At 38.2% G+C, this 14,572-nt stretch overlaps 1 non-coding gene and 1 pseudogene across 1 annotated transcript; one reads left to right on the top strand and one right to left on the bottom strand.

Moving 5' to 3' along the window:
• Positions 1-1,139: 1,139 nt before the first annotated feature.
• On the bottom strand, positions 1,140-5,321 carry LOC116555837 (annotated as a pseudogene).
• Positions 5,322-7,315: 1,994 nt separating this feature from the next.
• On the top strand, positions 7,316-7,375 carry LOC116555903. The gene has a single exon (XR_004270741.1). It is a non-coding gene; the product is annotated as a U7 small nuclear RNA (small nuclear RNA).
• Positions 7,376-14,572: the final 7,197 nt, after the last annotated feature.

Genomic DNA, 14,572 nt, shown 5'->3' with positions numbered 1-14,572 from the left:
CTTTGTATGTCTGGAAGAATTCGGCTGTGAGCCCATCTGTACCTGGGCTTTTTTTGGTTGGTAGGCTGTTGATTGCTGCCTCAACTTCACCCCTTGTTATTTGTCTATTCAGGGTTTTGACTGCTTCCTGGTTTAGAGTTGGAAGGATGTAAGTGTCCAGGAATTTATCCATTTCTTCCAGGTTTACTAGTTTATGTGCATATAGTTGTTTGTAATAATCTCTGATGATGGTTTGTATTTCTGTGGAATCTGTGGTGATATCCCCTTTATTGTTTTTTATTGCATCTATTTGATTATTCTCTCTCTTCTTTTTTTATTAATCTGGCTAGTGGTCTATTTTGTTGATCTTTTCGAAAAACCAGCTCCTGGATTTATTGATTTTTTGAAGGGTTTTTGTGTCTCTATCTCCTTCAGTTCTGCTCTGATCTTAGTTATTTCTTGTCTTCTGCTAGGTTTTTTTTTTTTTTTTTTAATCTTGCTCCTCTAGCTCTTTCAATTTTGATGATAGGGTGTCGATTTTAAATATTTCCTTCCTTCTCATGTGGGCATTTATTGCCATATATTTTCCTCTAGACACTGCTTTCTTTTTTTTTTTTTTTCAGTTTGGTGAGACAGAGTTTCGCTCTTGTTACCCAGGCTGGAGTGCAATGGCGCGATCTCGGCTCACCGCAACCTCTGCCTCCTGGGTTCAGGCAATTCTCCTACCTCAGCTGGGATTACAGGCACGCGCCACCATGCCCAGCTAATTTTTTGTAGTTTTTAGTAGAGACGGGGTTTCACCATGTTGACCGGGATGGTCTCGATCTCTTGACCTCGTGATCCACCCGCCTCGGCCTCCCAAAGTGCTGGGATTACAGGCGTGAGCCACCGCGCCCGGCCTGACACTGCTTTCAATGTGTCCTAGAGATTGTGGTATATTGTGTCTTAATTCTTGTTGGTTTCGAAGAACATCTTTATTTCTACCTTCATTTCATTGTTTATCCAGTCAACATTCAAGAGCCAGTTGTTCAGTTTCCATGAAGCTGTGCAGTTCTGAGTTAGTTTCTGAATTCTGAGTTCTAACTTGATTGCACTGTGGTCTGAGTGACTGTTCAGAGTTGGAGGGAGGGGACAGGAGATGTTGGGGTTGCAGTGGAAAGAGGAGGAGAGCCTACTACAGCCTCCCCAGTGCCCGCTTCTTGTCTGTCTTTTTCTTGGCCGCCAGCTTCTTGTCCTGCTCGCCAGCATGCTTATTGGCCATGGGGCCCTCAGCCCCTCCTGGGCCTCCAGGATTGGTGGAGGAGGCTGCAGTGCCACTGGCCAGGGCATGAGCAGCTTCGGCCCTGCCACTGGGCCCACCAGCGCCCCCGTGGATCTCTGAGCAGAGGAGCCGAGGGGCATACTCCTCATAGTTCTGGAGGAGAAGGCGGCCCACCTCCTCGTTGAGTACTTGGGGTTAGGGTGGATCAGCAGGCACTTAATGGTCAGCAGCATGTGTCGGATGCCCAGCTCAGCTGTCCAGTCCCTCTTGAGCACGTTGTGCAGATCTCGCCATTGGTGCCCACATTCGGGTGGAAGATCGTGGTCAGGAAGTAGGCCTTGCGTGGGGAGGCAGGGAAGCCCTTCCCCAGCAGGAGTTTCATGCGGAACAGACCTCTGGCATATGGGGTTCCCTCAGGGCCCTCAATGGTGACCTGGAGGTCTGTGAGATCCTCCTCGTTGGGAAAGACCTTGATGCCATCGGGTGGGTCTGCAGTCAGTGTCGTCACCTCCTTGTACACCAGGCGAATGATATGCGGGGGCAGGTTCTCCACGTTGGAGTTCCTGGCTTCGGCCGGCCAGGGGCGGTCCCCCGGCCCCCTTTCTGCATTCTTGATCCTCCGGGGCGGGAGGCCCAGACTGCTGCCGCTGTGGCGCGGCGGCCCCCCTCCTCGCTGCCTCTGACACCTGTCGCTCACAGCGTCCAATGATCCACCGCCCTGGTGCCTGGCCGCACTCCATCAATTTGGTTTTGAGGGAAATAAAGTTGATCTGTGAAGCTATTCAGCAAGTAAGAAATGTCATTTATGAGCTGGAAAAGAGGTATGAGTGTAGAAAAAAACTGGAAAATCTTTGTGTAATAAAGATTTCTAAGAGATCAAACAAAAAGAAAATGGATTATAAAGAATATTGAGGGAGTATTTCCCTTTTTAGAGATCTTGAAGGAGGCAGCATATAAAACAAAGTGGAAATAAAAATAAACTGACAGAAACCAAAAACAAAGTCTCAAGAAAATCATATTTATAGCATATGAATGAGAAATACAGGGGTTGTGATGTGGATGTAGAGAGGCTTCTGGAATTGACGTCTATCTGTACTGTTGAATAGAGGAAGTTCTATCGAATATTGGGGTTTCTATGAGTTGAAAAATAAATTGACAGCAAAATCAAACCTAGGAATAATTAAGCATAACTTATAATGTGGGAAAAACATGAGAAACTCTTATAACAAATATGTAACCCCTCCAGTTGCTTCTAATTCATAGAGACGTCCTGGTTTTTGTTTTTTGGGTTTTTTTTTTTTTGAGTTGGAGTTTCACTGTTGTCTCCCAGGCTGGAGTGCAGTGGCGCAATTTCAGCTCACTGCAACCTCTGCCTCCCTGATTCAAAAGATTCTCCAGCCTCAGCTTCCCAGGTAGCTGGGATTACAGGCACCCACAACCACACCTGGCTAATTTTTGTATTTTTAGTAGAGATGGGGTTTCGCCATGTTGGCCATGCTGATCTCGAACTCCTGACCTCTGATGATCCACCCGCCTCCATGTCCCAAAGTGCTGGGATTACAGACATGAGCCACTGTGCCTGGCCAAGACTTCTGTTTTTTATAATAAAATAATTTTAAGAGCAGAATCAAAGGAAATAAACAGTGAGAGATAAAATGGCTGTGATAAAATTAGTAGTAAGCATTCATTATTAGCCAAACTTAGATTTTTATAAGGTCTTTCTTGAATAGTAGGGAAGGTAAAAGAAGTGAATTAATAAAATTGATTAAAAGTCACCTTCTTAAGAAGTAAAAGAAAAAAGAAATTTGTGGAAAGAGTTTTTTAAGCTTTAAAGAAGAAAAATAGTTGGAGGGAAAACTAATATTTTTTCTAGATTTAGCAACAAAAGATTTTGTAAACATTGCATGTTATATGCCAGTCTTAAAAGCTATTCGTAAGTAGATAGTTACTATGGTGGTCAACTATAAAAAAGACCTGAATTCAAAATTCAGGCCTGCATCTTACAAGATTTGTATACAACCTTGGTTAAGTTAGTACTGCTCTATAAAGTGGAAAATAATAACACCTGCTTCATAGCATTAAATAAATGATATAATGTTAAGTATGCGCCAAGTACATAGTAAGCATTCAATAAATGGTAACTATTTTTATTGATTGAATGACCTTATGCAATATACTTAACCGTTCTGAATTTTTAAGGTTTTTTTTTTTTTTTTTTTTTTTTTTCTGTCAAATGGGATTAGTTATATGATGGTCTTACACGGTTATCAAAGATTAAGTTATTAGAAAATTAGTGTTATTAGAAGATCTTGTAATATGAAGAGCACATAAAAACACACAGTAAATATTAAATGCTGTTATTTCAAGAATCTCAAAGTAACACGTATCACAATTTTCATGGTGTTTTTTTTTTTGGAGATGGAGTCTCACTCTGTCACCAGACTGGAGTACAGTGGTGCAATTTTAGCTCAGTGCAACCTCTGCCTCCTGGGTTCAAGCAATTCTCCTGCCTCAGCCTCCTGAGTAGCTGGGACTGTAAATGTGTACCACCATGCCCAGCTAATTTTTGTATTTTTTAGTAGAGATGGGGCTTCACCATATTGGTCAGGATGGTCTTCATCTCTTGACCTCGTGATCTACCCACCTTGACCTCCCAAAGTGCTGGGATTGCAGGTGTGAGCCACTGCGCCTGGCCCTTCAGTGCTTTTAAATATATTCTTCATATAGGCTTTTCAACAGTATTGTGAAAGTCCCTTTTACAGATGAGATGCAGAAAGCTTGAGAAACTTAGAGCCAAAACAAGCAGCCCTTTTACTTCCAAGCCAGTTCTCTTGCCCAACATGCACTTAACTCACAAGACTTATTTTTTTAACTTTTTATTTTGAAAATGTTTTTCAATTCTTCAGCTAAGACAGCAGGAGAGATGATTTATTGTATACTGTTACACTCAGCCGCAGCTTATTTTGGAAACGCTAGATTTAAATGTAGTTGCAGTTAGTAACAGTACAGAAAGATCTCTTGTACCCTTCACCCAGGTTCCCCTCAGTGGTAACTATATCTGGTATAACTATAGTACAGCCTCAGTGGTAACTATATCTGGTATAACTATAGTACAGTATCACAACCAAGAAATTGACATCTAGTGACCTTATGCCGAATTCACAGCTTTAACATGTATTTGTGTGCGTGTGTCTGATTTAGTTCAATGCAGGTGTATCATGTGTAGATTCATGTTACCTCCAGTACATTCAAGATACAGAACTTCAGTCACCACAAGTATTCCTCATGCCATTTTTTTTTATAACCACAACCAATCCTCCTATACCCCAGCTGCAAATAACCTGCACATCTCTAGTCTATTCCCCATATTTACAGTTTTGTCATTTTGAGAATATTATGTAAATGGATTAACCATTATTACCTTTTGAGATAGACAACTCTAATTTTTAATAAGATTTACATTTAATTTGTATCACAAATAAACACATCTTAAAATGTAGGCCTTCTGTCTAATAGAACAATGAATCTCTTCCTAATTTCTTGGCGTACATTTTGTAAGAGAAGGATTGGTGGGAAGAATCCACATGACAGAAATTAACAATGACAAAAACTCTTTTTTTTTTTTTTTTTTTGAGACGGAGTTTCGCTCTTGTTACCCAGGCTGGAGTGCAATGGTGCGATCTCGGCTCACTGCAACCTCCGCCTCCTGGGTTCAGGCAATTCTCCTGCCTCAGCCTCCTGAGTAGCTGGGATTACAGGCACGCGCCACCATGCCCAGCTAATTTTTTGTAGTTTTAGTAGAGACGGGGTTTCACCGTGTTGACCAGGATGGTCTCGATCTCTTGACCTCGTGATCCACCCGTCTCAGCCTCCCAAAGTGCTGGGATTACAGGCGTGAGCCACCGCGCCCGGCGACAAAAACTCTTAAATTTCAAATCTAGACACACATAGTTGTTGGGTTTTTAGATGACATCACTTTTTTGTTTTAAAAATGGTTCAAAAACCCAAAAGATGGTTCAGTGGCCATTGCCTGCCTTTCTTCTGAAAATATGTTCTTGTGAAAATGCACATACCTGTACATCTTGAGGGAATTTTTACTGTCACATCAGTGACTATGGAAAAATATGTAAAGAAGAGAGTGACATCCTGGAAAAATGTGGAATAGGAAGTTTCACAGCTTGGTCTCTCTAACAAAACCATTAAATGTGAAAAAGATATTATAATAAACTATTTTTGAATTCTGGAAACTGAACACTTACAGCAATCTGAGGAGCGCTTGATGAAGAAAAGGACACCTGAATTGCAATAACAGAGTGATATGCATGAACCAGCTATCAACCCCCTTTCTTCAGACCTGCTACAGCCATGGTAGTTCACATTTCTGGAGTAGTTGGCTATTGCCAGCAGTGGCAGTAAGGAACTTTTCCTTCAGATTTTAAGAGTTGTGCATTTGGACAGTCTGGCAGTTCCCTGAAGAACCAGAAAAGACACTTTTTTATTTTTTAGCCTCCCCCACTGGCTTGTAGCAGCTTTCTCATGGCAACTAATAGAAAATGTAACGGAACACACTCTTTTCTTTCTGTCTTTTGGATCCATACATTTAATTAAATCTATGTCAGGTCGGTGCCTGACTACAGCAATAAGAGAAGAGAAACTTCTTTGACCACATAAACTACTGCAGCCTTCAGCAAGCAAAAATCAACAATCTCTGAAGCACAATAGAATCTGATTTTGAGAGTTACCACATTATAGTACTCAAGATGTCTAATTATCTTATTCTCAACAAAAAAATTACAAATTGTATGAAGAAACAGGAAAGTATAGCCCATTCACATGAATTTTTTTTTTTAGAGAATTTTTACAGAAACCATTTCTGAGGAATACTAGACATTAGAGTTACTAGTCAAAGACATTAAACCAACTATCTTAAAACTCTCTTAAAAATGCTTAATCAGTTAAAGGGAAACCGAAACTATGGACAAGGAACTATAGAAAATCAGAAAAACAGTGTATAAGGCTGGGCACAGTGGTGCACACCGGTAATCCTAGTGCTTTGGGAGGCTAAGGTGGAAGGATCACTGGGGCCAGGAACTTGAAACCAGCATGGTCGATATAACAAGACCCCCAATCTGTACAAAATGTTTTTTAAAGTTAGCCAGGTCCAGCTGGGTGAAGTGGCTCATGCCTGTGATCCCAGCACTTTGGGTGGCTGAGTGGGTGGATCACCTGAGGTCAGGAGTTCAAGACCAGTCTGGCCAATATGGTGAAAGTGTCTCTACTAAAAATACAAAAATTAGCCAGGCATGGTTGCAGAAACTTGTAGTCCTAGCCACCTGAGAAGCTGAGGCAGGAGAATCCCTTGAGCCCAGGAGTTCAAGGCTAAAATCACTTATGGTTGTAACACTGTACTCCAGCCTGAGTGACAAGAGCAAGACCCTGTCTCTTAAAAAAAAGAAAAAATAATGTACAAACAAATAGGGCATTATCAGTGAAAAGATAAAAGTTATAAAAAAGGACCCAAATAGAAATCCTGAAAACAAAAGTACAGTAGGTACATGGAAATTCACCAGAGGAGTTCAGTGGCAAGTATGAGTAGGCAAAAGACAAAATTAGCAAACTTGAGATAATGACATTAAAATTGTCTAGTTTAAAGAGCAGAAAGGAAAAAGAATGAAGAAAAAGGAACAGAACCTTATGGACTTGTGGGACACCATCAAGCATACCAGCACATGCATCATACAAGTCTCAGGAGGGATGAAAAAAGAACAGAAAAAATATTTCCCAAATTTGATTAAAAACATGAATATATGCATCCAAAAACTTAAACATTAAGCTGGATGAAGTCAGAGAGATCCATAGACACATACTCAAATTCTACAAAGCAAGAGAATCTAGAAAGCAAAAAGTATTCTTCATGTACTCTTCAAGTACTCTTCACGTACAAGGAATCCTCAGTAACAGTTGATTTCTCATCAGAAACTATGAAGGCCAGAAGGAAGTGGGATAGCATATTTAAAATAGAGAATATAACTGATAATTCTGTATTTGGAAAAACTGTCCTCCAAGAGTGGAGAAAAGTATTACAGCTCTTTTAGAATTTGTCTAGCTTGTTCCAAGTCTTCTCTGGAAGCACACCCCACTCTTAAAAAAAATGTAGAAAAAAATTATGACAGTTTCAGATGAACAGACTCTGGGGGAATTTATTACTAGTATACTTGCCTTACAAGAAATGGTAAAGGGAGTTTTTCAGGCTGAAACAAAACTATATGAAGAAATAAAGAACTAGTAACTACACAAGTAAATATAAAAGCAGTATTGTATTTTTGATTTGTAATGTTTATTTTCTTTTTACTATGTAATTTAAAAGGCAGATGCATAAAGCAATAACTTTAGATTTGTGTTAATAGTATATGATGTAAAAATATGTTACCTGTGACAATATAGAGATGGAAATATATAGGAATAGTATATACGTATACTATTGAAACAAAGTTGACATTATTCAAACTAGGTTGTTATAACTTTAATATGTTAATTGTAATCCCCAAAGTAACTGCAAAGGAAATATAATACACACACACACACACACACACACACACACACACACACACACTAAAAATGGCACACTACAAAATATGAACTAAATATACATATTTTTAAGTGATGATGGAATTGAGGTTAAAAAAAACATGTAAGATACATAGAGAGCAAATAGCTAAATGGTAGCAATGAGTTCTTATCAGTAATTACTTTGAAAGTAGTCGAATTAAACTCTGCAATTTAAAGGCAAATATTGTCAGAATAGGAAAAACACAATCCATCTATATACTGTCTACAAGAGACTGTCTTTCAGTACAAAGAAGTTGAAAGTAGAAGAACTGAAAAACAGTCTATGCAAGTGGTAATCAAAAGAAAGCTGAGGTGGCTATAGTAGTGTCAGAAAAATAGATTTTTTTTTTTTTTTGAGATAGAGGCTTGCTCTGTCAACCAGGCTGGAGTGCAGTAGTGTGATCACAGCTCACTGTTGCCTTGATCTCCCATGTTCAAGTGATCCTCCTCCCTCAGCCTCCTGAGTAGTTGGAACTACCGGCATGTGCCACCACCACACCTTGCTAATTTAAAAAAAAAATGTGTAGAGATAAGATTTCACAATGTTGCCAGGCAGGTATCAAACTTCTGGGCTCAAGTGATCTTTCTGACTTGGCCTCCCCAAGTGGTGGGATGATAGGCATGAGCCACCATGCCCAGCCAGAAAAATAGACTTCAAGCCAAAAAATTACAGGAAACAAATAACATTATTTCTTAATAAAAGGTTCAATTCATCAATGAATTAATTATAATGGTAATTACAAACGTATATAGCCAAGTTTCAAAATGTATGAAGCAAATATTGATAAAATATAAGAAAGAAATAGTTCTGCAATGGTAGTTGGATTCTTCAATATCCCACTTTCAGTAATGGATTGAAACAACCACCACACAGAAGATCAGTAAGGAAATGGAGGCCTTAAACAACAACATAAATCAGGTAGACCTAAGAGACATAAAGATCAATCTTCCTCACTTCTAGCAACAGCAGAATACACATTTTTTTTCAGGTGCACTTGGAACATTCTCCTGGATATCACATGTGGGATATCCAGCCTCAAAGGCAGTCCTAATAAATTTTTCCTTTTTTTTTTTTTGAGACGGAGTTTTGCTCTTGTTGCCCAGGCTGGAGTGCAATGGCTCAATCTCAGCTCAGTGCAACCTCTGTCTCCCAGGTTCAAGCGATTTTCCTGCCTCAGCCTCTCAAGTAGCTGGTATTACAGGTACCCGCCACCACACCTGACTAATTTTTTTTTTTTTTTGTATTTTTAGTAGAGACGGGATTTCACCATATTGGTCAGGCCGGTCTTGATCCCCTGACCTCAGGTGATCCACCCACCTCAGCCTCCCGAGGTGCTGGGATTACAAGTATGAGCCACTGTGCCCAGCCCCTAATAAAAAAAGATTGAAATCATACAAATTATCTTCTCCAGTAACAATGGAATTAAATGAAATTAGAAATCAATAATAGAGACCATCCATTGTGGCTCATGCCTGTAGTCTTAGCACTTTGGGAGACCAAGGCATGTGGATCACTTGAGGCCAGGAGTTTGAGACCAGCTGATTAACATGGTAAAACCCTGTCTCTACTGAAAATACAAAAATTATCCAGGCATGGTGGTGCACAACTGTAATCCCAGTTACTTGAGGGGGCTGAGGCACAAGAATCACTTGAAACCAGGAGGCAAAGGTTGCAGTGAGCTGAGATCTTGCCACTGCACTCTAGCCTCAACAGAGTGAGACTCTGTCTCAAAAAAAAACAAAAAAATCGCTAATTGAAGGCAAACTGGAAAATTCACAACTATGTGACATTCAAAAAACAAACTGCTGTACAACAAATGGGTCAAAGAAGAAATCACAAGGGCTTCCCTCTCTTGTTTGAAAAGAGATGAGAAGGAAAAAATCACAAGGGAAATTAGAAAATCCTTTGAGACAAAAGAAAACTAAAACACAGTATGCCAAAAATTATGGGTGTGGGAGAGCAGTGCTAAGAGGAAATTTTGTAGCTATAATGTCTCCATTTAAAAAGAAGAAAGAACTCCAGTAACCTAAATGTATACCTTAAGGAATGAGTAAAAGAGGAGCAAACTAAACCCAAAGCTAGAAGGGAGAAAATAATAAATATGAGAGCAGAGACAAATACAGAATAGAAAGAAAAATTAGCAAAGCAAAACCTGGTTCTTTGAGAAGATAAAATTGATAAACCTTCAACTAGATTGGCTAAGAGAAAAAGGACTCATTAAAATCAGAAATGAAAATGGGGACATCACTACTGACTTTACAGAAATAAAAAGGGATTGTGAGAGAATACTAGAAAAATTTTATACTGACAAATATTATGCTAACAAATTGGATAACCTAGGTGAAATTGCCATATTCCTAGAAAGATGCAAAATACCAAACCTGGCTGGAGAAGAAATGGAAACTGAATAGTCATATAACAAGATATTGAATTAAAATGAAAAAAAAAAAAAAAAAATAATTATAAGCTTCTCCCAACAAAGAGAAGCCTAGAATCACATAACTTTACTGATGAATTCTACCAAATAGTTAAAAAGAGTTAAAATAAATCGTTGCAAAAAAATTGAAGAGGTGGGAAACACTTTCTAACTCACAAGGCTAGTATTACCCTGACACTGAAGTCAGACAGAGATATTACAAAAAACTATAGGACTACATTCATTATGAATATAGATGCCAGAATCCTCAACAAAATACTAACAAACCAAATCCAGCAGCCTATTTAAAAGATTATGTGCTATGACCAAGTAGGATTTATCCCAGAAAAGTTAAGGTGCACCAACATAGGTAATTCCATCATTTTGTATACCACATTAATAAAATTGCATGATCTTATGTAGAAAAGTACTTGAAAAATCTGAAAACATCCCACAATGAAAAACATTGAATAAATTAGGAATAGAAAGGAATGTACTCAGGCCAGGTGTAGTGACTCACATCCGTAATCACATCACTTTGGGAGGTTGAGGCGGGCAGATTGCTTGAGCTCAGGAGTTGGAGACCACCCTGGGCAACATGGTAAAACCTCATCTCTACAAAAAGAAAAAAAAAAGATTAGCCAGGCGTAGTGGCATATGCCTGTAGACTCTGGGGGGCTGAGGTGGGAGAATTGCTTGAACCAAGGAGGTCAAGGCTGCAGTAAGCCAAGATTGTGCCACTGTACTTCAGCCTGGGTGACAAAGTGAGACCCTGTCTCAAAAAAAAATAAAGTTCTTAGCTTGATAAAGGCCATCTGTGGAAAACTTACAGCTAGCATCATACTCAGTGGTGAAAGATTGACAGCTTTTCCCCTGAAATCAGGAAGAAGACAAGGATGTCCACACTCACCACTTGTATTCAACTCAAAAGAATCCACACACACACAGAAAAACACTTCGCTAAATGTAATAAACTAATTTAGCAAAGTTATAGGATACAAAATTCATACTGAGAAGTTGGTTATACACTCAGGAGTCATTTAGTGTCAGGGATACATTCTGAGAAATGCATTGTTATGCAATTTTGTCTTTGTGCAAATATCATAGAGTATATTTACACAAACCTAAGTGGTACAGCCTATTGCTTCTATACTACAAACTTGTACAGCATGTTACAGTACTGAATACCGCAGGCATTTGTAATACAATGGTATTTGTGTATCTAAACTTAAACAGAGAAAGTGCAGTAAAAATAAGGCAAAAAACATAATGGTATATCTGTATAGGACACTTAACACGAAAGGAGTTTGCAGGATTGGAAATTGCTCTGGGTGAGCTAGTGAGTGGTGAGTGAATGTGAAGGCCTTGCACATTACTGTTCACTTTTGTATGACTGGCTGTGCAGATTTGTTAATACCACCATTACCACAAATGTGAGTAATACATTGCACTATGACATTAAGTCAGCAATAGGAATTTTTAGCTCAGTTGTAATTCTTATGGGACAGCCATCATATATATAGTCCGTTGTTGGCAAAAATGTCATTAGTCAGTGCGTAACTGTACCTCTGTTCACTAGCAATAAACAACCTGACAAATTAAGAAAACAATTCCATTTACAATAACACCCAAAACATTAACATAAAATATTTAGGAATAAATTTAATCATGGAGGCACAAGCTTGTATTATATTGCTGAAAGAAATTAGGCAAATAAATAGACATCTCATGTTCACGGATTGGAAATCGTAATATTGTTAAGATAGCAGTGCTACCCAAAGCAATCTATAGATTCAGTTTAATCTCTATAAAAAAAACCAATAGTGTTTTTTAATAGAAGTAGAAAAACTCATCCTGAAATTAATATGGAATTTCATGAGACCCTGAATAATCAAAATAATCTTGAAATGAAAAAGTTGAGGGACACATAATGTCTGATTTTAAAACTTACTAAAAACTACAGTAACCAAAACAGTTTGATACTAGCATGAGGATAGACATATAGCCCAATGAAGCAGAAGTGAGAGTACATAAATAAACCCTCACATATATGGTTAAATGATTATTTTTCAAAGGTGCCAAGACCATTCAATGGGGGAAAATAGAGTATTTTCAACAAATAGTATTAGGAAAACTGGATATCACATGCAAAAGCACAAGTTTGGACTCATACCTTATACTATATCCAAAATTGAAAATGGATTAAAGACATAAATTTTAGAGCTAAAACTGGAAAGCTTTTAGAAGAAAACAAAGACAGATTATCATGACCTTGGATTTGGCGATGATTTCTTAAATTTGACACCCAAAGCACTCACAACAAAAGGAAAAAATAGATAAATTGGACTTTATCATAAGTAAAAACTTTTGTGCATCAAAGAACACTATTGAGAGTAAAAACACAAACCACAGAAAAGGAGAAAATATTTGCAAACCATGTATCTGATGAAGTGTAACATCCAAAATATATAAAGAATTGCTACAAGTCAACAACAGAAAGGCAAACCCAATTTTCAAATGGGCAAAGGACTTGAATACACATTTCTCCAAAGAAGACATACAAATAGCCAATAAGCATATGAAAAGATGCTAAATTCTCTTTTAGTCATGAGAGAAATGCAAATTAAAAGCAATATGATACTTCTTCAAACCCATTAGGGTGGCTTTTATTTTAAAAAAGGGAAAATAACAAGTGTTAGCAGTAATACAGAGAATTAGAACCCTCATGCATTGCTGGTAGGGCTGTAAAATGATGCAGATTCTGTGATATCAGCTTGGCAATTGCTCAAAATGTTAAACATATCATTGCACTCTTAGGTATATATCCTAAGAGATCATTATACACCAGTGTTCACAACAGCATTGTTCACAATAATCAAAATGTGGAAACAACCCAATTGTCTGTCAACAAATGAATGGATAAACAAAACGTCATATACCCATAGAATGGAACATTCAGCCACAGAAAGAATAAAGTTTTTGATAATATGCTATTATATGAATGGACTTTGAAAATAGTCTAGTTTGAAATTCCATAAACAAAAGGACAAATATTGTATGATTCAAAATTTGTATGACTCAAAGACACAAGTAGATTACCAGGGGCTGCAGGGTGATGAGGGGGAAATAAAGAGTTACTACTTTACAGGTACAGAGTTTCTGTTTTAGATAATAATATTCTGAAAATAGATAGTGGTGATGATTGCACAACATTTTAAGTATACTTAATGCCACCAAATCATACAATTAAAGACAGTTATAGTGGTAAATTTTACGTTATAAACTTTTTCCACATTCAAACTATATTATGTATGTATATGAATAAGAATTCAGCTTAGTTACTGTTTTTGAGAATCACTAATGTAACAGTTAATGAGAAAACTTATAAGTTTTTTTTGTTCAAATTATTTATCTTTTAATCTTATTTGGGTTTTCCACGTAGGTTTTTCGGTGGCTCATGCTTGTAATCCCAGCACTTTGGGAGGCCGAGGCGGGCAAATCACGAGGTCAGATGTTTGAGACCAGCCTGGTCAACATGGAGAAACCCCATCTCTACTGAAAACACAAAAAATTAGCTGGGCATGGTGGTGGGCACCTGTAATCCAACTATTCTGGAGGTTGAGGCAGGAGAATCGCTTAAACCCAGAAGGCGGAGGTTGCAATGTGCCAAGATCATGCCACTGCACTCCAGCCCCAGTGACAGTGCGAGACTCCATCTCAAAAAATAAAATAAAATAAATAAAACGTACTGGCTAGGCATTAGGAATATTCTAGAATTCTGGTGTTAATTTTATAATTTAATGAGTGCTTTTCAAATATAAGTCATTCTCAGAAGAATTTGGTAACATGGGCCTACCTTTTTTGGGGTTGATTTGACTTGGCTGAGCTGGGGTTCTGACACTGAGAATCTAGAATATTCACTGTCTAGGTTATAGTAAACCTGGAGGCCCAATAGAAACAAAGTACATGACCCTTGTATTGCATAAACAGGGTGATTCAAATTACCTTTATAATATTATGTATTGAAGTAACTCTAAAAACTACCTTTTCATTAGGGTAAGATAGGCCGTGCTGCAGAGAAAAGAAACCCCTAAATTTGTGTGATGGTACCTTCTCATCAACAACCATCTACCGGAGAGGCTCAAGAGTTCCCCTTGTATCTAGTACAAATCTGTAACTACGTCAAAGTGGGAAATGCAGATTTCATGTGATGAGGATCTGTCATTGGTTCTTTCATAGCAATCTACGTTTTAAAAATTTCTTCACAGTGAGCTATGTGATGATTAAGTTATGTTTAGATTTGCTA

Source organism: Sapajus apella, unplaced genomic scaffold (genome assembly GCF_009761245.1).
Source record: "Sapajus apella isolate SASKATOON/1434 unplaced genomic scaffold, GSC_monkey_1.0 scaffold15, whole genome shotgun sequence".
Classification (NCBI taxonomy): Eukaryota; Metazoa; Chordata; class Mammalia; order Primates; family Cebidae; genus Sapajus; species Sapajus apella.
This window is presented reverse-complemented; position numbering and strand designations above follow the sequence as displayed.